Source organism: Canis aureus, chromosome 22, assembly GCF_053574225.1.
Source record: "Canis aureus isolate CA01 chromosome 22, VMU_Caureus_v.1.0, whole genome shotgun sequence".
In the NCBI taxonomy this organism is placed as follows: Eukaryota; Metazoa; Chordata; class Mammalia; order Carnivora; family Canidae; genus Canis; species Canis aureus.
Window position 1 is genome coordinate 43,696,770 of NC_135632.1, and position 21,462 is coordinate 43,718,231.

Here is a 21,462-nt window from a genome sequence, read left to right on the forward strand (position 1 = left end):
GACATCTGGGACCACAGTACCACCAGGTCCTGGCTGAATGCCAATTCAGAACTTACTGTAAATATTCTAGTTCTTAGATATTCCTGTCTTGACTGCTTGATTATATCTCACTGTCTGGGGCCCTTCTGATGGGGAGTGGCTGCAGCAGGCACAATTGAGGTAGCTGCTTAGCAACCAACAATTCCCTTTGCTTAAGAAATGGTGCAGGGACAGCCCTCACTGGCTGATGAGGATCTGAGGGTGCCAGTTCACCACACTTCTCCTCTCTTCCAGGTTCTGAGCAGATTTTAGACATATATATATAGAATTTTAAATGAGTGCCATATTGGCAAGTTTGGGCAAAGCTAGATGAATGAACCCATGAGGGCTGTAGCAGAAAATGACATTTTCTTTCTCCTCACTGCCCGTGCAGACCTGTTGACTCATTCTTCCCCATGGGTATGAGTGCTCAGCAGACCCCTTACCTTCCTGTGTCATACTTGTTGTTAAAACTCTGTTTCTTTTAGGTATTAAAAATAGTTCAATCACTTACCACAGTGTTGACCTTTGCCCACTCAGCATGGCCCCTCCTCCAGCCTGGGCCTTGCTTGGGCTGAGAGAGCGGTGCTGGGAGGGGGAGGGGAGAACTTGTCTTCCTCCTGCTTCTCCTCCCCACCCTCTCTGCTGCCTCTCCGTCCTCCAGGGCTGCATTGGGAGAGGGAGGAAAAGAGGGGGCAGAGAAAGTCTATTGGAATTGCTCTGGTGATAGCCTGGCACCAATGCCCTGTGGCATGCATGCCCAAGGATACCTCTTTGCCATAGAGAACTTTTGTGAGGTTTTCAGGAGCTCCCATCATGGATGGGTGAGACCTTCTAGGTATGGCTGCCTACCACTCCCCCAGGCCTAGGCTTCTGACAGGGTATCTCCCAGAGTCCTATGCAATGGTCTTCTTGAGTGGGATGCTTTCAGGAGGAGTGAACTCCAGATCTTTGTCAGGATTCACCTGGAGGGTTTCCCAGGTCAGGACTGGCCACTTGTCCCGGCATCTCTCAGATGCCAGGAGGCCCAGCCACATACTCCAAGTTTTCCACGATGCTTAAAATGTCAAAGAAGCGGAAGGGACTGGAAGGTGGGGGGAGGAAGGAAATGCTAAAGCCCTCCCTAAATACCATTTCTCAATAAATGCTGTCTACTGATACCCAGGCCCATATGCCCTCATAGTTTACCTCATCTGTAGTGGGTGCTTCGTGGAAGGCCAGCAGCTTCCTCTTCAATTCCCAGACTGATGGCCGGAAGTGACAAGATTTAGTGACACTCAATCTGTGTGTGGGGGGGCTGTGGGGACATGGTCGGTGACAAGATACCCCAGCTTCCTGTTGCGGGAGTTCTGGTGGGCAATTGTTCAGTGAGTCCTACTTAGTCTTTCAAAGCAAGGCAAGGACTAGGATAAGGCAACATTTAAGGCAGCCCTTACAGTCAGGTTGTATGAAAGAAGGACCAGCCCCTGAGAACAAGTTCTCCCTTGAGCACTTGCATCCTGAGTGCCTCTGCCAAGTCCTGGCCCTGGCTCAGAGGGTCCCCATCAGGATCTGGCCCAGGTGCTCACAGCAGAAGCTACTCAGTATCATCCTAGGCTGGCTTCTGCCTTTCCCTGTATCACCGCCTCACTTCCTCATTCCTGATGCCTAGGACCACCTCCTAAATGAACTACCTGCACCCACATCCTATCTTGGGCTCTGCTTCTTAGAGCCCAAACTAAGACCCTTATCAGTCTTTCCTTATCATCTGTCAGCCTCATCTTATCTACCATCAAGGTAGGTAGGGAGAAAATTCATAGGACTGGGAGTTTCACTAAGTCCTGCATTTAAGGACCACTCAGATCATAAGCTGGCTATTCCCTGGTGGTAGTGCTAGCTGCTGGGGCCCCCGACTCTGTCATCCTGCAGCAGCAAGAGCAAACTCAACAGATGGAAGAGTCCTGGCAACATCAGAGCCCCTGCTTCCAGATGCCCCTAGTTTCATCTCCATTCTTCCTTCAGTTACTTTAAACTGCTTTATCAAAATAAAATCCATGTATAACTCACCTGTTTAAAGTGTACAATCTAATGTCTGTTTCACATATTCACAGATATGCACAACTATCACTATCATAAGCTTCAGAACATTTTATCACCTCAGAAGTTAACCCTCTTTTACCTGTAACCTCTATCTCCCTCCCATCTCCACACCCCCATCCCAACACTAAGCACCCATTCATATACTGGGCACTCTATAAATTTCCCTATTCTGGACTCTCATATGAATATAATCACTTAATCTATGGTGTTCCTTCAGTTCTCAGAGATAACCCCGCAGCTGAGGGTAGTTTTTGCAATGAATTCTAGTGCCTTTTTGCCAAATTATGCCCCACAATTCCCAGTTGTTCTGGCAGCCCCGAATTCTGATCACTGTCTTTCAGCCCAGACTATGAGATCCCAGCGTGACAGAAGTAAGCACAATCCCAAGTGTCCTCATACACACTCAAGAAACAGTATGTTGGTCTGGAGATTGGGGCAGTAGGGGAGAAAGTGTGGGCACAACTTACATTTGAGGAAGGGTCTGGGCTTGAGACCCACAAGATGGCACACAATTATGATTTAGCCGAAAATGAGGCCACAGTAAAGGTATTATTTCAGAGTACTGGTGTGGTTTTAGTTAATGTCAAAAAAGCATATTTCTAAAAATGGTTAATATCCCTTCTTAACATCTGCTTTCTTGAATCACCCCTGTAACCTACTATTGTAAACTGAGTTCCTAGGAAGCTGACTCTGAGATGGAGATTAGAGTGCAGGGAGTTTATTAAGGGATATTCTTGGGGCCAACATCTGTGGAAGAGAGGGAAAGAGGCAAGCACTGAGGAGGAGGAGAAGCTGAGCCATGATGGAATCTCAGTGAAAGCCTCAGCTCACCCCTTGGGAATTCTGAAGCTGGGATGACCCTTCTACGATGTCTCAATTTGGGTTGAGGAAGCTGGGCCTTTATAACCTGGCACTGACCAGCTTGACCTTTGGCTAGGTGGCTATCTTCAGCCAAAACGGTTCCCAAGAGGGCTGATGGTGGGGGCATCTGCCAGCAGCACTCCCAGAAGCTGTGGGGTGGGGGGCACGGGATAATTCCTTCAGTCTGAAGGGAGACTACACCCCACTGCCCACTACATTCTTTTCACTTGAATCAGCCTCTTCTGCCAGACAACAAGCTCCTTATGGCAGAAGACAGCGGAAGGCCACTTCACATTTCACAAGGGATCTAACAAATAGTAGGGCTTTGTGGATGGGTGGACCAATTGCTGAACAGAACTCTGTCTGATTTCAATGAGGCTACATTCTAAGAAAATCAGCTTGGGCACTGGCATGCAGGTGGAAGTCTTTGTTGAATAGAGAAAGTCACTATTACTATACCTTTTGAAGTCTGGTTCCAGTTTTTCTGGGTGAGCTGGCTTGTGGGCAGGATGAGAAATGAAACCAGGAGGCAGGAGGGAAAGAGGAGGAGGGAGGCTGAGGCCCAGAGGGGTGAATGTGGTGAGCTGGGCAGGGAGATTAACAAGGAGCACAGAGACAGAAGGCAGCCACCAGTGAGAACTCAACCAGCCTTGAGAACAGGACCAAGGTCTGGGGCAGCAGAAAGGAGACTCTGACTCAGGGGAGCCTCAAAGTTCTTGCCATCTTTCTCTCTTACACTTACCCAAACAAACCTCAACTCCCTTAAACCCATCTCTGCCTGCTCTATGTCTGCACCCACAAAGCTGCTCCTGCCTGAGATTCCATAACCCCTCCCCAAGTTGCATGTAGTTCCTGACATCAAACCTCAAGCAGGCTTTCCATGTTGCCTGGCAATTCTATTCAACATCCCTATTCAACTCAGCCTCCCAACCTCTAGGACAACCTTTCACCCCTGATCCTCTGTCCTCATTCTCTACCTTGTTTCTGATTTCCCTCAGAGAATAGAATCAATTAAAGCAGCTCTTTCACACACTGTTATCCCTTACTTAATTTTAATCTGTATCAGAAGACCCCAGGCTCAGCTCTTAGATCTCTTCTTCACTCTCTTGACGCAACTAAGTTCAGTCATCCATTCTCATGTTTTAATACCATCAACAGGCTGATGGATTGATTGATTGATGGATGGATTTCCTTAGTCTAACCTGTACTTCTTCCTTAAACTTGATTCATGTATACAGTGACAATTTCATTTGAGGTATATAACTATAATTGATTCCAAATAAAACTTGATTCATGTTCCACAAATCTGGTCTTCCCCATTTCACCTCTTAACAAATCACATCCATATCCTCAGTTGCTCAGGCCAAAAACATAATTCAATATTAACTCTTTGCCTTACACCACACATCCAAACCAATGGCACATCTTGTTCTACCTTCAAAATATATCTGAATCCACCAGCATCTCTCACTTGAAATATTGGGATAGCTTCCTTATTCTTCCCAGTCACTCATAGCTTGACAATCCCCACCTGGGTGACACTGTCTACTTTTAGATCTGCCCTATATAGGCCATTTCACAGGGAGGCAGTGTAAGGCAGTGCACATACACTAGAGCAAGATTTAAAAACCTACCTGTGCCTTTAGGCAAGTTAATCAGCCTTTTTCTCTCTCACATTCCTAACTTATAAAATAAGAATAACAAATATAGATTGGGAATTAAAGGAAATCTTTTTCCCTAATAGAGCAAAATCGCAATCTTTTACTAAGCACCTGTGAGATTCCAGGCTTCCTGCTCAGCACACTACACATTCTTATTTCCCAAATTGGATATTCATATTCCTGGTGACAAGAGGCAGTGGGCAAGGGCACTCTAAGCCACAAGATAAATGTAAAGCAATATTTTGAATTGGGTTGGCAATGGGGAAAAATATTTCCAGAAGAGGGACCATTTGTGTAACAGTGTATAAAGAATAATAACAAGGACTAAATTAATACCTTTGTGTCAGGCATTATTCAAAGCAGTTTACAAATATTAATTTATTTAATTCTTATAACAGCTCTGTGAGGCAGGTCCACTATTATTCCCATATTACAAGTGAGGAATATGTGATGGAGGAGGTTGAGTAACTTGCTTAAGGGCATTTGGCTAATTATTAGTATGGTTTTGAATTGGGCAGTGTGACTCCAGTGTGTATTCCTCTCACTCTTACTTTAGGGGACTTCTCTATGAAATGGCTGCCATCGGACAGCCCCCAAAAGGCACAAGTTTAACCAGAAATGAGCAACTGGAAAGAGATGAGTAAATAAGAAAAAAGAGGAGAATTAAGAATCATGGCTTTGGGTGCTATCAACCTGGGCTTGATTTCCAGCTCTGCCACTTGTATAAACTTGAGACCTGCACATGTGCTCCTCACCTGTAAAATGAGTTCAAAACTATATCTTAGGCTGTCTGGTACAGAAAAAGCAGTCACCGCTTATTAATCATTTTCCCCTTCTTTAGAGTCTTCTTCCTATTATTATAAAGGAGGTAAACAAAGTGGCCTACATGAAAATAAATACACCTAGACTTCTGCTTCAGGGAAGATGGATTAAATGTATTTTTCCTTATTCCTCCCATTAAACACAACAAAACTCCTTGAGCACTACTATATTTATAATATCTAAAAGGTGGAGTTAGGCACTTGAGACCCAAGGCATAATAAAGCAGTAAGAGAAGAAGCCAACTATCTGGAAACACCAAGAGAAACAGATCCTTTCAAAAGCTCCCTAAAATATCTATTCTTTCTAGCCAGAGGACCAGGAAAAATGCAGCATGCATAGCAAGACAGAAAACGTTCCAATAATAATCTTCCTCTTCTGGCCAATAACTGCAGAAAAAAATTGTGGCCCAATCTCTACCCATTCCAACTAGGGCCTTATGGGAAGCCTAACTGTCTGCACATTGAAGGCTGTTATGAGGCCCTTCAACCTCCTTCTGATTCATTTCACCCAGGATGATGTCAGAGAAGACCTAGAGAAGACTTAGTGGAGTGGATTTTCATTACTGCCTAGCAGAAATGAGGCCAATACCTATAACATCAGTGGAAGCCATATGGGCAGCAGTTTCTTGGCATTCCTGACCCTTCCAGGAGGGTCTCAGTGGAGGCCTCAAGGAAAGCCAGAACTCCCACTTCACCCAGAACTAATGAGGAGCTTCTTCCCTTTTCAATGTCAAAAGAGGCCAAGTAGGAAACCTGGACTTCTACCCGCATTGGGCAGTAATGAGGCAGCATCCTCCTTCCCCCTGACAGAGCAGTTTCAGAAGAAATCTGCTGAAACAGAAGGTTTATTTATTTATTTAAATCTGTTTTTTTTATATATATAAAGATTTTATTTATTCATTCATGAAAGACATCGAAAGAGAGGCAGAGACACAGGTAGAGGGAGAAGCAGGCTCCATGCAGAGAGCCAGATGTGGGACTCGATCCCAGGTCTCCAGGATCACGCCCTGGGCCGAAGGCAGTGCTAAACCACTGAGCCACCCAGGGATTCCCGAAACAGAAGGTTTAAATAAGATCTAGATTTTCATAATATGAGATCCAAAATGTCCACATTTCAATGGAAAATCACTCACCATAACAAAAAGCAGGAACGTTTCAACTTAAATTAAGAAAACAACAATGAATAAAACACCAACACCAAGATTACAGAGGTATTAGAATTATCTGACTAAAATTTTAAAGCACCTACCATAAAATCTTTAATGAACAATCACTTGAAACAAATGAAAAAATAGAAAGTCTCCTCAAAGAAGTACAGGATATAAAGAAGAACCAACTGGAAAACTTAGAACCAAAAATTCCAATAAAAAAATAAAAAGCTCAATGGACAAGTTCATCAGAAGTATTGAGGAGACTCAGAAAAGAATGAATGAACTTGAAGATAGAACAAAAGAAATTGCCCCATCTGCAATCAGAGGGAAAATAGAAGTGATAAAAGAAATGAATAAGAACCTCAGGCACTTGCAGGATGATAACAAAATATTGAACATTGGTACCATCAGAGCCTCGCAAAGACAGGAAAAATCTGGGTGAGAGGAAAACTGAAAAAATATTTGAAGTAATAATGTCTAAGGACTCCCTAGATTGGTAAAAAAAAAAAAAAAAAAAAAAAGCCTACAAATTCAAGAAGCTGAGTGAATCCTGAGCAGGGTGAAATCAAAGAGCCCAAACCAAGATGACACATCATAGTCATACTTCTAAAAACTAAATACAAAGAAAAAAAATTCTAAACACAAAAAGAGACAAACAACACCTTCTCTACAGTGAAAAAGTAATTCAAAAGACAATGAATTTCTCATCAGAAACCAGGAAGGCCAGAAAGAAGTGGTACAACATTTTTCAAGTGCTAAATTAAAACATTTTAGAAGAAGAAAAACTAAGGAAATTTGTTATCAGCAGAACTACCCTAAAGAGAATAATTACAGAAAGGTCTCTGAAAGGAGAAACCTTGAGACATCAAGAAGGAAGAATAAAACAAAGAGAGTAAAAATATGAAAAAATACATTTTCCTTTTCTTCTTGAGTTTCCTAAGTTGTTTGATGATTGAACCAAAATTATAATGCTGTCCAACATGGTTATACATGTATATAGAGGACTATTTAAGGCAATTATAAACAGAAATAGTCAAAAAAAAGGTAAGATGCCTACACTTCACTTGAACCAGCAAAATGTTGATTGATACCTGTCAACTATGATGTTAGAGATATGTAATGTAACACATACAGCAAAAATTAAATAAGCTATACATAGAGATATATTTAAAAAGTCTATGGATAAGTCAAAATAGAGTTGTAAAAATGCTCAGTTAGTCCACAAGAAGATAGGAAAAACGGAGAAACAAAAAAAAAAAAAAAAAACAGACAAAACAAATAGAAAACAAAGTGTTTAATAAAAATAACAATGTAACCCTTAAAATATTAATAATTATATTAGGTGTAAATGGGTTCAATATACCAGTTAAAGGGTGCCTGGCTGGGTCAGTCAGTAGAGCATGAAACTCTTGATTTCAGGGTTGTGAGTTCAAGCCCCACTTTGGGCATAGAGCTTACCTAAAAAAAAAAATACACCAACTAAAAGACAAACTAGAAAATGTGACCCAACTATATGCTGTCTGTAAGAAACTTACTTCAAATATAATGATACAATCAGGTAGAAAATAAAAAGATGAATACATTAATGCAAACATTCATTTGAAAAAAAAAAAGCAGAGAAAGAGACATCTGGGTAGCTCAGTTACTTGAGCCTCTGACTCTTGGTTTCTGCTCAGGTCATGAACTTGGGGTTGTGGGATGGAGCTATGAGTCAGAGTCCATTCTCAGCATGGAGTCTGCTTCTCCCTCTCCATCCCCCTCTGCCCTGCCCCCTGCTCACTCATTCTCTCTCTCTCTCTCAAATCAATAAAATCTTCAAAAAAATAAAGGAGAGAGACTATAAATATCAGATAAAGTATATTTCTGAGCAAATAAAATTACTAGAGACAGAGAGGGATTTTATATAATAAAAGCGTCAATCTGCCAAAAACACATAGCATTGGTAAATGTGTACACTCCAGTCAACACAGCTGCAAAATATGTAAAGCAAAACCTCACAGAAGTAAAGGAGAAAAAGACACATCACAAGTATAATGATAATAAAATTCTTATACCCCTGTCTTAACAATAGATAAAACAACTAGGCAGAAAAATCAGGATATAGAAGACCTTGGATATAAATGACTATAGAATACCCAACAACAGCAGAATACCCATTCTTTTTAAATGTGCAAAGATCAAATACTAATAGAGGCCATGTCTTGTGTCAGAAATAAGCCTCAACAAATTTAAAAGAATTTAAATCAAACAGAGAATATTCTCTGACCACAATGGAATCTAACTAGAAATCAGTAACAGAAAACAATGGAAACATCTCCAAACACTTGGAAACTAAACAACACACTTCTAAATAACTCATGGGTCAAAGAGGAAGTCTTAAGGGAAATTTTTTTAGCAACACACTGAATTGAGTGAAAATGGAAGTACAATCATCAAAATTTGTGGGACACATTAAAGCAGTGCTGAAAGGAAAATTTAAAGTACTAAATGTTTACATTAGAAAAGAGGAAAAATTTCACATCAGTAATCTAAGGTCCCGTCTCAAGAACCTAGAGGACAAAGAGTAAAATAAACCTAAAGCAACCAGAAGGAAGGAAACAATAAAGACAAGTTATCAAATAAACTGAAAACAAAAACAATAGAGAAAATCAAGAAGAAAACCTGGTTCTTTGAAAAGATGAATGAAATAGACAATCCTCTACCCAGGCTATCTGGTGGAAAAAAAGAGAAAACACAAATCCCCAACATCAGGAATGGAACAGAGGATATCACTACAGATCTTGAAGATTAATAAAAGGTTAATAAAGCAATACTACAAACAATACTAGACACATAAATTTGACAACTTAGATGAAATGGACTAATTACTCAAAAAGCACAAATTGCAGTTCACTTAATATGAAATAGCCCTATACCTATTTAGCAAATTGAATTCATAATTTTAAAACTCTCAAATAAGAAATTAGAACTATGATTACTTTCATTGACTTTCACATCAGACTATGATGGTTTCACTGGAGAATTCTCCCACATGAATAATTAACAGCAATTCTTTTCTTTAATTTTTTTATTAACAGCAATTCTAAACAATCTCTCCCAGAATACAGGAGGGAACACTTCCTAATTCATTTAATAAAGCTTATATAACTCTGATATTCTAAACTTAGAGAGAGAGGCAAAGGAACTAGAATAGCTTAAATAATTTGAAGAGCAAATGGGAAAAAGAATAATAAATGGATTTCAAGACTTATAAGAGAGCCACAATAATAAAAACTGTGTAGTATTGGTGGAGAAATAGACACCTAGGTTAATGGAACAGATTAGAGAACCAAGAAATAGATCCACACAAACAGGCCTGACTGTTGACAAAGGTGCACAAGCAATTTGATGAAGAAAGGATAACCTTTTCAACAAACGGTGCTAGAGCAATTAAATATTCAGAAGCAAAACAGTGAACCCCAACCTATATCTCACACTTAATGCAAGATTAATTCAAAATATATCACATACTTATATGTAAAACTCAACATTAAAAAAACTTTGAGAAAAATAAGAGAAAAACTTCAGGATACAGGGCTAGACAAGGAGTTCTTTAGACTTGACACCAAAAGCACAATTCAAAAAAGGGAAAATGGAAAAATTGGACTTGATCAAAATAAAAAACTTTTGCTCTGTGAAGGACTGTTAGGAGGGAAAAACAAGCTACAGAAGGTTAGAAGATATTTGCAAACCATGCATCCAACAAAGGACTAGTGTTTAGAAAATATAGAGAACTCTCAAGACAATCCAATTAGAAATTGGGTAAGAGATATGAAGAGACATTTGACCAAAGAGAATACACGGATGGCAAACAAGCACATGAAAAGATGGTCAACATGACTAGTCGACAGGGAAATGCTAATTAAAACTTAAATGTGATACCACTACATGCCCATCAGAATAGGTCTAATAAAAATATGCCAGTAAGGATGTGGAGAAACTGGAATTTTTTATACATTGCTGGTGGGAATGTAAAATGGTACAGCCACGCTGAAAAGTGGCTTGGCAGTTTCTTATAAAACTTAAGCATGAATTTTCCATACAACCTATCAATTATTCTTCTGGGCATTTATTCCAGAGAAATAAAAACTTAAATTCCCACAAAATACTGAACATGAATGTTCATAGCAGCTTACTTTGTAGTAACTCCAGACTGTAAACAACCCAATTGTCTTCAGAGGGAGAATGGCTAACCTGTAGTACATCTATCCCACAATACTCAGCAAAAAAGAAGAAAAAACTATTAATAACATCATGACTGGGGTGAAATTTTAGAGAATTTGACTGAGTGATAAAAAAATGCCAATCCCAAAATTTACATACCATATGGTTCCATATACATAACATTCTTGGCTGTTGCTATAAAAAGGCAACATGAGGGATCCTTACAGTGATAGAATTGTTCTGTGTCTTGACTGTATCAAGCCAATATCCTGAGTGTGGTATTGTACTATAATTTTTCAAGAGGTTACTATTGGGGAAAACTAGTTAAGGGGTACATGGGATCTCTTTATTATTACTTATAACTGCATATGTATCTATGATTATCTCAAAATAAAAAGGTTAATTAAAAAAACAAACACTGACATCGAGGCACCTGGGTGGATCAGTGGTTGAGCCTTTGGCTCATGATCCCGGGATCGAGTCCCACATCAGGCTCCCCATGGGGAGCCTGCTTTTCCCTCTGCCTGTCTCTGCCTCTCTCTCTCTCTCTGTGTCTCTCATGAGTAAATAAAATCTTTAAAAATAAAATAAGATAAAAAACAAACACTGATATCAATTTGTTTCCTGTATATCAGAATCAACTAGCTATATTATTGTATTATTTTGCATTTATTTGAATGTTGCAGGTTGGAAATCTTTTCACATAGGTATCATTGTGTTCTATTTTTTCTGACATATCCTTTGCATGTTTTTCTATTTAGTTACCTTTTTTATTGATATGTAAGAACTTTTTATATATTATAGGTATATAATATATCTACTACATTGTACATGTCATCTATAACATAATATATTTACCGCATTGTATACATTACTTGTATGGCTCTCTAGGATGAGAGCTGATTTCTGTTCATTCAATTTCAAAAATCTTACCAAGTGAGTTTTGGTCTGGTCATCCTAGACACAACTGTCTGAGGCCCTCACTGACATGAGCCCCAGTGGGAAGCCCTGAGCACCTCACTTTTGTTTGATCACTCCATTCAAGTCATAAGAAGGCAAGTAACTGGGCCCATATCTGAACTCCAGTCTATCTGATAGCAACTCCATGAATTTTTTTTTACTATGTTATATTATTCTCAGTACCCTTATTAAGTGCATAAGGGGTCAACGTTGTTTTTAAAAATAATACTGATCATAGCTAATTTATTGACCATGCCAAATAAATAAATTGCATAAATTATCCTGTTAAATCCTCACCAAAATTCTAATTATTTTTTTATCTCCACTTAGTTAATTGAGGAATTAGAATTTTAAGTCAGTTAAATAACTTGTCCAAGCCCACAGAGCTAATAAATAGCAAGATCAACTCAAATTCAGCTGCTCAGGCAACAAAGCTCTATGAAAGTTTTGGGTTTCAGGCGCCATCAGGATACCTGTTATAGATTAGATCCCTCACTCTAACCAATCCTTTTATATCCAAGTCATGTCCCAACACTTGCCAAAACACTATGCCCCCTTGTGTAGAATAGGCATTCTCTCTGGCCCCTGATAACCGCCAAGAGGTGGGAAATTCAAAGAAGAGACAGAAGAATCACAAATTCCCTCACATGAGCAGAGAGATCTAAAAATCTCTGAGGTCATAAATGCAAATATTTCTCCAGGTATGAGTCAGAGGGTTCACTTAGAACATCAGAATAGATTTATTTCTAGATAAACATCAGAACAGAAAAAAAAAAAGCTATCTGATCTTTGAAACATGTAAAAGTGAGTTCATATGCTTTTTCTGTGTGGGGGAGAAAAGTATGCAGGGGTTTTAAAATTGTAATTAATTTTTATTTTTATACCAATAATACATGCACAAAATTAAACAGCGCCAAAAGTTCATAAGAAAATATAGCTGTTCCTTATCCCCAACCCTCACATCAGTCCCACATTCCAGAAAAGATCGCCAAAAATACTTTTAACTGCTTTCCCTCTCTGGTATTTACCATTAAAATTTCTAAATAAGTATGCTATTCTGATATTTATCAAGTCATAAATTTTATTTCTGATTGATTTCCTGTTGAGATGGTTGGGGATTTCATTTTCTTATCCTCTCCCATTCCTCTCAAAATAATTATAACATAAAAAGTATTACTATGTTTCTTTTCTTAAACTGTTTTTTCCTTTATTGGGTATATTCCTTTTATACATTTGCTCAGTCATTTATGTGGCTATAATTATTTTTTCCAAATGTTCCTATGAATCTTTCAGTAATTTTTCCAAATGTCCACTGTGCTATTAGTCCCCTCTCACATTTTATCTTACCCTAGACCAGCCCTGCTCCACCTTCATTCCTCCTGCCCCAACCTGCTCTTTTTAAAAAAGATTTTATTTATTTATTCATGAGAGAGAGGCAGAGACATAGGCAGAGAGAGAAGCAAGTTCCCTATGGGAAGCCTGATGTGGAAATCAATCCCAGAACCCCAGGATCATGACCTGAGCCAAAGGCAGATGCTCAACCACTGAGCCACCCAAGCGCTGCCCAATCTGCTCCTTAGGCAATAGTAATTATCTTTGGATTTCCCTTTTCCGCCCTCCAGAATGGAACTCCAGTTTCTTGGACCCCATGTCATAGTTCTTAGTTTCCTTTGCTTTGCTGAAGCATACCCTGCAGTAACTTTCTATGAAAAATCACTTAGAAGGTAATTTCATTTGGTTCTTGCATGTCTGAAGAATCTTTATTCTACTCTTATACTTGCTTGGTCATTTGCTGGGTAAAGAATTCTGGGTTGAATATAATTTTCTCTTAGCATTTTAAAGACATTGCTCTACAGCCTTTGAGCAGTTACTGCTGTTGAGAAGTCTGAAGGCATTAGGATGCTTCACCCTTTTGTAAATGATCTCTCCCTCCCTTGCTACCTTTTTCCCTCTCTCTGTCCACCACTCTGTCCCTCTCCTCCAAAATCTTCCCTTTATCTTTGAAGTTTTGAAATTTCATGATGTGTGATTCTTTTTTTATTCATACTCTTTTGTTCATTTGGCATTTTCAACCTGGAGACTCGTGTCTTTCCATTCTGAGAAAGATTTTCTGTAACATTGGGTTGAATCATATGAAATTGCTTATATATAATGTCTTTTGGGAATTTCATATTTTTCAAGCTAGTATCTTTGATAATTTTCTTCCCTCTGTTTTTTTCTTTTTTATTTCTGAAACTCCTACAAGTTAGATGTTGAACCCCCTGGGTTGAAGGTGCTCAGGTGCTATGTCAATGCTCTAGACCTCCCAGTGGGAACAAATCTGCTGCAACCTTTCTGAAAGGTTATCACGGTCTTTGCAATCTCTTAAATGGATTGTCTGTGATGTGCATCACATTCTGGTTTTATGCTTATTCAACAATAAAACTGTTTCCAAACTTCACTACCTTTACAGAGAGCTTTTCTGGGTCAGGAGAAGAGTTTGCTTTTTGAAAACACCCTTCCATAACAGTGGCACTCTGCCAAAAGTTATTAGCGGTTGCCTCTGGGTAGAAGTGGAGTCCCACCTATTAGGATGCCCAGATCTACAAAGAGTTTTTCATATCAGAGAGCACAAGTCTGTGTGTACACCTGGCCTTGGAAATCTCATAGGCTTAGCATCCCATCCTGCTGCTCTTCAGACCATCATTAAAGTAGAGCAGTTTTATCCTTTTCAGTCTTGAGTGTGTTTCATGGCACCCAAACATAAGAGATGCCACAAGATGTCTTGCCTATTTCTTGCCTTGTCTTCTCCCCTCCTGGGAAGCAGCTGCTCCTCACAACTTAAAACTGGGGCAGTTTTCACCTTCTTCTGTCCAAGGACACTTCTCTCAAGCATAGAATATGATGAGTTTCCAAGGGGCCCCAGCTGCCATCCCTGATTAGACCCTGTGGGAAAAAAGTCTATCCAGAATCTGTTGGCAAGACAAATGTGACAATGTAATGTAACAGTATTCATAGAATCAACATTTCATCACCTTTGCTGTGTCCACATGCCATTGGCTAGAAGTAACTCACAGGTCCTGCTCACACTCAAGAGGGGAGGATCATACAAGGGTGTGAATAATATGGCATGGGGACTGTCTTCAGAGTGTGTCTGCCAAGGTTTCCTCTGAGACCTTGATTACACATATGCTTGCACCTTCTCACTCCATGCCCCATGTTTCTTTCATATTTTCTATACTTTTGTCTTTCTGCTCTGCATTCTGGTAATATCTTCAGATCTTTCTTCAAGTTCATCAATTCTTTTTCTCCTGTATTGAATTTTGGCTCATCTGTTGCATTTTATATTTTCAGTTATTCTGTATTTGTTTATTTCCAGAATATCTGTTGTTTTTCATTTTACCCAAACTATTTCTGATGGCCCTTCATTTCTTCATCACATTCTAGTATCTTCTTTTACTTCTTTAAATGTATTAATATACCCTTTTTATTTTATTTTATTTCCTCTCAGTAGAGTGAAAATGTCCCTTTTTTTCCCATGGTGATAAGAGTATTCCTTAATCCTCGTCCCCTATTTCCCCCATCCCCCACCCACCTCCCCTCTGATAACCATCAGTTTGTTCTCTATAGTTAAGTCTGTTTCTTGATTTATCTCTCTTTCTCCTTTTTCCTGTGCTTGTTTTGTATCTAAAATTCCATACATGAGTGAGATCATGTGGTATTTGTCTTTCTCTGACTGACTTATTTTGCTTAGCATTATACTTTCCAGCTCCATCTGTGTTGTTACAAATGGCAAAGATTCATTCTTTTTTATGGCTAAACAGTATTTCATTATATATCTATATCTATCTCACATCTTTTTTATCCATTCATTTACCAATGGGCTCTTGGACTGTTTTCATAGTTTAGCTATTATAAATAATACTACAATAAACATATGGGTGCATATATCCTTCTGAATTTGTGTCTTTGTATTTAGGGGGTGAATATCCAGTACAGCAATTCCTGGATCATAGGGTAGCCCTATTTTTAATTTTTTGAAGAACTTCCATACTGTTTTCCACAGTGGCTGCACCAGTTTGCATTCCCACCAATGGTGCATGAGGGTTCCTTTTTCTCCACAACTTCACTAACACTTGTTGTTTCTTGTGTTTTTTTTTTTTTTATTTTAGCCATTCTGACAGGTGTGAGGTAATATTTCATTGTAGTCTTGATTTCCATTTCCCTAATGATGAGTGATGTTGAACATCTTTTCATGTGTCTGTTGGCCATCTGTTCATCTTCGGAGAAATGTCTGTTCATGTCTTCTGCTCATCCTTTTATTGGATTATTTATTTTGTTGAGTATTGAGTTGTATATTTGTATATATATGTATATATATATGTATAGTTCCTTATATATTTTGGATACTAACCTTTATCAGATAGGTCATTTGCAAATATCTTCTCCCATTCAGTAGGTTGTCTTTTAGTTTTTTTTTTTTATTATTTTCTTTACTGTGCAGAAATTTTTTATTTTGAGATCATCCAGGTAGTTCATTTAAAAAAAAAAAACTATTTTTTTTTTATTTATTTGAGACAGAGTGCGAGCATGAGTGTGGGAGGGGCGGGGGAGAAGCAGACTTCCTGCTGAGCAGGAAGCCAGACATGGGGCTCCATCCTAGGACCCTGAGATCATGATCTGAGCTGAAGGCAGACGCTTAATTGAGCCACTCAGGTGCCCCTCAATAGTTCATTTTTAAATATACTCATTCTATATTCTTTATTTATAATTTCTTTATTCAAAGTCTGCATTAATCTGGTCTTGAGGTTTGTTGCTTTTCCTAATTCTGATTCGCTGACTCAGTTCCTTGCATGTATTTGATTTTTGAATATGAACTCCTATTACTTGGAATTTTACCTATCGATATGGCAGGCAGCTTCAGTTTACTTCTCCAGATCCAGTTTCAGCACACACTTTTCCACTCTACTCTGCCTATTTGGGTCTATTTGGACCACCTCAGGTATTTAATTCTCTGGATCCCTTCCTGTACAGTTGCCTCATCTTCACTGGGTTCCTTCCCTAGAGATTCCTGCTCCTCTCAAGGTAATCTGCTGTACATGACCCTCTCCTTCCAGTTCTAGAAATCTCTTCTTCCCTTTGTCCTTTTAAGCCTAAAGGTGGCAGCAGTTCTTGTTGGCATTGTACTATAAGGACCAGACATTTGGAAGTAGCCCTTTATAAATAAACCATCTATTTCTTGTTGAGATCCCACACTGGACCCAGCTTACGTGCCTCCCAAGACTTAGCACTGCTGGCCTTCTGAATACTGACGCTTCTCAGCCAGAGCACCCCAGTGGTGGCTCATGCACTCACCACCATTGTGAAGTGTAGGCCTCCACCTCCCTAACCTCCGTTCTTAATACTGCCTGTTTCAGCCTCCTCAGAGATGAGAGCAAGGCTTTTGGGCAGCCTGCATCATGCCCACAGCACCAGGAGACACGGCAGCTCTGGTTCTAGGTCTGTTCTTCCTGTACCCATGAACCCTCTTGGCTTTCTCAGCAGCTCTCCAGAAAGCCCCGTTTATATAAGCCAGAAGTACAAGGGAGTGAATGTCTCACAGAGGACATGCAGACCAAAGAAACAAAGGAAAAGAGAAAAAGCAAAGGATAAAATTGTTTGTCCTTTTTCCCTGCAGCCGACTATTCTAAGAAATGGTAGTTCTGTGGGTCTTTAGCAGAGGAGCAGGTGACCAGCTCTACTTATTCATGAAACTGTGGCAGCTCAATCATTGCACTGCTTTGTATTTGTTTTTGTTGTTGTTGTTGTTGTTGTTGTTGTTTTTAATCTCCCAGTGCACTTCCCTTTTCCTTCACTCTGTTCTCTTGAATCTTGTACTCCAATGTGGCGTTACCATATAGGCTCTGCCTCAGTCTCTGCCTTCTAGGGAAGAGGCTAAGACAAATTGAGGGGGCTGCCCCGTGGGGATACCAGCTTTGTATGGGCCTCAAACAAAAGTCCCAGCCTTCCCAGCCCAGACTTTGTCTCTATCCTCCTCGTTGCAGAGGTATGATCCTCCAAGACCAGGCTCCTGGCCCTGAGGGACCGCAGGGGCCCAGGGCTGTGTAGGTTACAGCTGCCCTTATCTCTCCTGATTTACATTCTGGGCTCAGAGGATTTCCCTTATCTTTCTGTTATCTCACTCATCTATTTTAAAATATGTTTTCAAATAATTATCTAGTGTCTTAGGTATTCTGTACCAAAAGCATGACTCTAGACATTCTTGCTGCCTATAATATCTGGAAATTGCTTCTTTTCTCTTTTAATTTTTCTCTCTCAATTTTTGTTTTTTCTTTGGCCCCCAATATTCCATCCCTTCTAGAGTATGACATAGCTGTGTCTCTGGGAAGCTGCAAACTAAAGCTCCGGGATTCAAATTTCTGCAACCCTCACCCCAGCTCCAGCTTAGGCTTCCATGTAGTGTATCTACAAGAGAACTTAATAAATTTATTAGAACTGGCAAAGAGGGGCACCTGGGTGGCTCAGTGTTTAAGCGTCTGCCTTCACTTCAGGTTGTGATCCCAGGATCCTCAGATCAAGTCCTGCATCGGGCTCCCCACAGGGAGTCTGCTTCTGCCTCAGCCTATGTCTCTGTCTCTCTGTGTGTGTGTCTCTCATGAATAAATAAATAAAATCTGAAAAAAAAAAAAAAAGAACTGGCAAAGAATGGCAAGGACATTATATAGAGCTGGAGAGGTCCAATAGGAGGACATGGTCACTGCTCATTGTGAAGAATGGGAAACAGAGGCACAGCATGTGGGCTCAGCATCCAGCCAGCCAGCACCTGCTTCTCATACACAATTGTAGGGAGGGTGGAAAGAATGACTGAAAAGCACTTTTTAAACAGCTGTCAGCAACCACTGCCAGTCAAACCATGTATGGTCTCATTTACTGTGAAGAGAAATACACTGAGCCATTTGCTCATAGTGACACTCCACGTGAAGCTATCCACTGAGATCCAGTGTCAGCCTGTGTGTCCTGAATACCTGTAATTCAGAAAAAATTACCCTGAGCAAGTAAAGGATAAGGAAAATAGCAGGTACTAATAATGACAGGAGTGGAATGAGCAATTACATGTGTGTCTGCTGTCTGCTGGGGAGGGGAATTTCTGAAGCTCTTCCTGACTGTACTTCCAGCTCAGATGTCACCTGAGTGGGAATTCCTTTGTGGCCTCGCCACCCACAGTGTAGCACCTCTGAAGCCTACTTTGGAATGGGAGTCCTACATGCAAAGCCGAATTAAAGGAACTTCCAAGATAGTTCAAGCAGTTTCTCTACCTGGGCCTCCAGCAAAAAATCCATACAGTACAGGCTCAATTTTTGGCCCTCTTGTCTGGCTGCCTTGCCCTGCCCAGAACACACAGGCCCTGTGAATATTCCCTGAGACACTGGACAACCTGCATGTGGACCTCATGGCCTCATGCTTCTCTTCCCCACCGGACCCCTCTGAGCGTTTAGCTTCCATATCTCCCCTCCTCTAAACTCTGCCTCCCTCAGTCTTCAACAGATCCTTTGTCTGCTCTTGCGATTTACCATTTTCACTGTCTTTGGCAAACTTGATGGTCAATGTCAGTATCATCTCTGTGTGTTTCTGTTTCAGGCAGAAGCATAGCCAGGCAGGTCTAGTGGTGTGTGCCCTCCAGGTCACAAGAGATGCACACATTCACATCTGCCTGTGTAGGGCTTTCTGGTGTGAGGAGAGTGGTGAGGGGGTCACTTAGTTGTTCTCACCAACCTCCTCAGAGTGCCTCCTCAGCCCTTTCTCACAGAAGTGCTTCCAACTCAGGCTACTCCCTTCTGAGGCTAGGATTGCTCTGCTCTTATTCACACTCCTGCTTGTCAGACTTCTCTGCCAGCCCGGTCAGTCTATGCACCTGAAAACTCTCCTTGCCAGTTCAATCCACCTGGGAGAGAGAAAAGTGAGGGTGGGTGCCTCAGAATACATTGTGCCTCCCCCCCCACCCCACCCCCAATTTCCTCAGCCTGGACAGGAGAGGTGACATCTACTGGGCTACTGATTTATAGTTTGTCTGACCTTGCTAAGCCTGCCTTCTGAGCACAACTGCTGCCTGCTCCACTCTTCCATCTGGTTGGAACCGCCCCATGCTTGAGGTTCGGTGCCACGTGCCCCTGTGCTCTGTTGGGGAGAAAATTTTCCTCTACTTCCCTTAGTTCTTTGGCTGGTCTAATAATTAAATTAACGCAGATTGACAAGAGGAAAAATATTTCATTAAGTCTATATGAGGGCCCCAAAGAATATGAGACTCAAAGGAGGGACCAAAGCAGGCAGGTTTTAGACAAAGAAACAAAAAATTTATGAAGAACAGACAAGATGAAGAAACTTAGTTTTGGGTATTAACTAGTGGAAAGACAAAGCAGAGTATTTACATAGCCTTCTTGGCCCTGAATTCCCTGACTCTGGTGATAAGAGTGTTTTTCTACTTCCTGGTGCAGGGAGGATGACTTTCACATAGAAAACGTATTTCTTGCTTACAGGGGGACAAAGTATGTCCTTCCTGTACCAGCTATTTCTCAAGTAACTTTAATTCAAGATAATCAATACACCAAAATGGCTTATTCTGGTGGCCTGCCCTGAACCCCATTAATGAGAATGAAGGCAAGAAAAATGTAGCTTAAATTAAAACTCCTTACAAACTGCAACCCACTGATAAATACTTGAGACATGCAGAGTGTGACATTCCTCAAGAAACCCATGGCTGCCTTAATGTTGATGTTTTGCTACAGACTATGTAACCTTATCTTGACAATAACCAGACCCCCAAGGTCCTGTAGACTCTGCTTTCAGCATACAGAATTTCCTTAGAAACTTACGTTATCTCTTCCTCTCCTGCTCTACAAACTTAACAGTATATGATCAGTCACTCCTCACACTCACAGATGCAGCTCTTTCTGCCCACGGGTCCTGTCCCTGTGCTATGATAAAAACACCTTTTTGCACCAAAAATGTCTCAAAAATTCTTTCATGACTATTTGCTGCTCTCTGACCCACTCTTTAAATCACATCATTTTGGTGTTCAGCATGGGGTCTGAGGCATCTCATTTGGATTCCAAGCCATGGTGCAAACTTGGTGATTACTTTCTCTTGCTCCACATTTACTTTCATTTCAGGGGCAACTCAAGGAGTGTGATCATACCAGAAGACTTTCATGTCAGTTGTTCAAGCTGCAATTCTCTATCCTGTGGTTATTCTATACGGAGGAGAAAGATTGCCTTTTGGTTAGAAGCTAGTACTCTGGCCAGAATGGTAATAAGACCCAGAAACTTGATGCTCTCTTTTTGTTCTTATTCTCATACAAAGTTATCTTTCTTAGGTACAGGACAGTCACCTAAGTCACTAGGATGGCTGCCAGTCTTAAGACTCCTATGTGAGATTTCCTCTTCATTGGTTTAATGTGATTCCCTTCACATCTCTGGTCTAGCCATATCTGGCCTCGGGATATCCACACAGAGCCAGCCAAAACCAGCACCCAACTGAATTAAAGCCCCACCAGGGACCATTTTCTAGGGGAGTTGGTTAAAAAGACTAAATGTAAAAAAAAAAAAAAGACTAAATGTGTGAGAATGTGGCTTAGATCATGGTGGATTTCTGTCTTTACTATTTTCCATCAATGTCCCCTACTAACTACTTAAATTACAAAATTGGATAATTCCCCCTTGTAAATCTTTTTTA

General features: G+C 40.4%; 1 long non-coding RNA gene across 1 annotated transcript in view; it reads right to left on the reverse strand.

Annotated features, from left to right (window-relative positions):
• Positions 1–537: 537 nt before the first annotated feature.
• The window catches only part of LOC144294113 (uncharacterized), a 37,938-nt gene continuing 17,013 nt past the window's right edge, over positions 538–21,462 (reverse strand). The window contains exon 3 of the long non-coding RNA XR_013361517.1: positions 538–684. This is a non-coding gene — a long non-coding RNA (uncharacterized LOC144294113). The remainder of the gene's footprint in view (positions 685–21,462) is intronic.